Below are 1631 nucleotides of genomic sequence, written 5' to 3'. Positions count from 1 at the left end.
CATACTAAGGAGTGATTAGAATGTTTCGAAGGCCACAAGGTCTAACTGAAGGTAAAGAGTGGCCTCTTTCCACTCGGTACAACGAAAACAAACTGATAAAAGTTTTGTTGTCAAGGGAAGAAACTTAAATAAACCAATCACAACAATACAAACAAGACTGAATGTTGGCCCTTTATTCAATTATTAAGGAAATATCACAGCGATCAAATACGTAATTCTGTCTCAATCATTACAAGCGATATGCAGAAAAACAACTTATTGCAAAATGATTAGATCTTTGAATTACGAATTATGGCATCAATGAATACAACAGAAGTATTCTCATCATTATCAAACTCACAGTTTGTCTTTGCGGACATTTTCTATTAAATACAAAGCAACTATAAAAGAAGGAAAAAGGCGTATAAAGTTTACGTCAAAAAAAAAATGCTTTTCAATTCTGGATATTATTAGTCTTTCAAACGTCGTGTTAAAACTTCTTTACTTCAGACAGCATCTTAGTAACTCGCATAACACATGAATAAGAATGAGTAAAGTTAATATACATGAACCAAAAGAGCTTGTAAGTACTTATTATAATCATCTATCTCTGACAAACAAAGTTACAACAAAACAGTTATTTTTTTAATGATTAGAAATATTTGTTAATGCATAAGCACGATTAACATTTAAAATTATTCTTTGCATCTTAATGTCCCAAACTTTCTGGAGTAAATTGTTAATTGAATAATTGTGTGGTATTTACCTTTTAAGCCTAGCTTCAATTATATAAGTAAACGCAAACAAACTTTATTGCATGGAGAATAACTGGAAACAGGCACAATTGTAAAACAGACACTTTAATATTAAGTTATAAAATAAGATAATCACAAACTTTTTCAATATATTTTCTATGTATAGTTGTTTGACACTGATGTTCATAGTATGGAATACAGTATTACTGTCACCAAAGGTTGGCGTTGAGCCATTTCAGTTTTCTCAATCACTCACGTTCGTGGTTTTAATGTCCTCCATATTCCAGAAAAAAGACTTGGCCGACCAGAAAACCTGGTGTTGGAAAAAATACAAGTTTAAACTAAGTTTACTGTTTATATGTCCTATACTATAATTTATTTAATTTTACTTGTCATCGTTTTTACTTATAATTAGTAATCAAGTTTTCTATTGCTTAAGTATATCATGACATTGTATGTCATGAATAATAGGACTAAACAGTTACGTAATGTGTATTCCTCTAAAGCCAAGGGAAAAAAAGATCCCACCATCAAAAATATTTTCTGCTACATTGTACTTTTTTTTTTCATTCTGACGAAGCAATTGCAATAAAGTCCAAATCGTTATCTCAAAACCTGATGGATTCAACATGGGACCAGAATCCTTATCTCAAAAATTGGAGGATTTAACATGGATCCTGAATCGTTGGCTCAAAATTAAACGAAATGGGAAGTTGTTAAAAACATGTGGGGAACCAATTTTACTTGTTTTTGAAAGACATGGAAGAATTGAGAACAATCTGAATAGTTTCATAATAAAGTTACACTAATATTCACAAACAAAAACGTTTATTGGATTAAAAAGAACACACCAAAGATGGAAGTTTCTAAAAACCTTTTTTGAGTACGTACGTTAAA

The 1631-nt window shown here is 30.6% G+C and overlaps 1 protein-coding gene across 4 annotated transcripts in view; it reads right to left on the bottom strand.

Annotated features, from left to right (window-relative positions):
• Window positions 1–152: 152 nt before the first annotated feature.
• LOC106462150 (microtubule-associated proteins 1A/1B light chain 3C-like) overlaps window positions 153–1631 on the bottom strand; it is a 77666-nt gene continuing 76187 nt past the window's right edge. For all 4 annotated transcript variants that reach the window (XR_002611169.1, XM_022389319.1, XM_022389318.1 and 1 more), the window contains exon 5: window positions 153–1047. The gene's annotated coding sequence lies outside the window, so the exon portion shown is untranslated. The remainder of the gene's footprint in view (window positions 1048–1631) is intronic.

This window comes from Limulus polyphemus, unplaced genomic scaffold, assembly GCF_000517525.1.
Source record: "Limulus polyphemus unplaced genomic scaffold, Limulus_polyphemus-2.1.2 Scaffold1105, whole genome shotgun sequence".
NCBI classification, from domain to species: Eukaryota; Metazoa; Arthropoda; class Merostomata; order Xiphosura; family Limulidae; genus Limulus; species Limulus polyphemus.
This window is presented reverse-complemented; position numbering and strand designations above follow the sequence as displayed.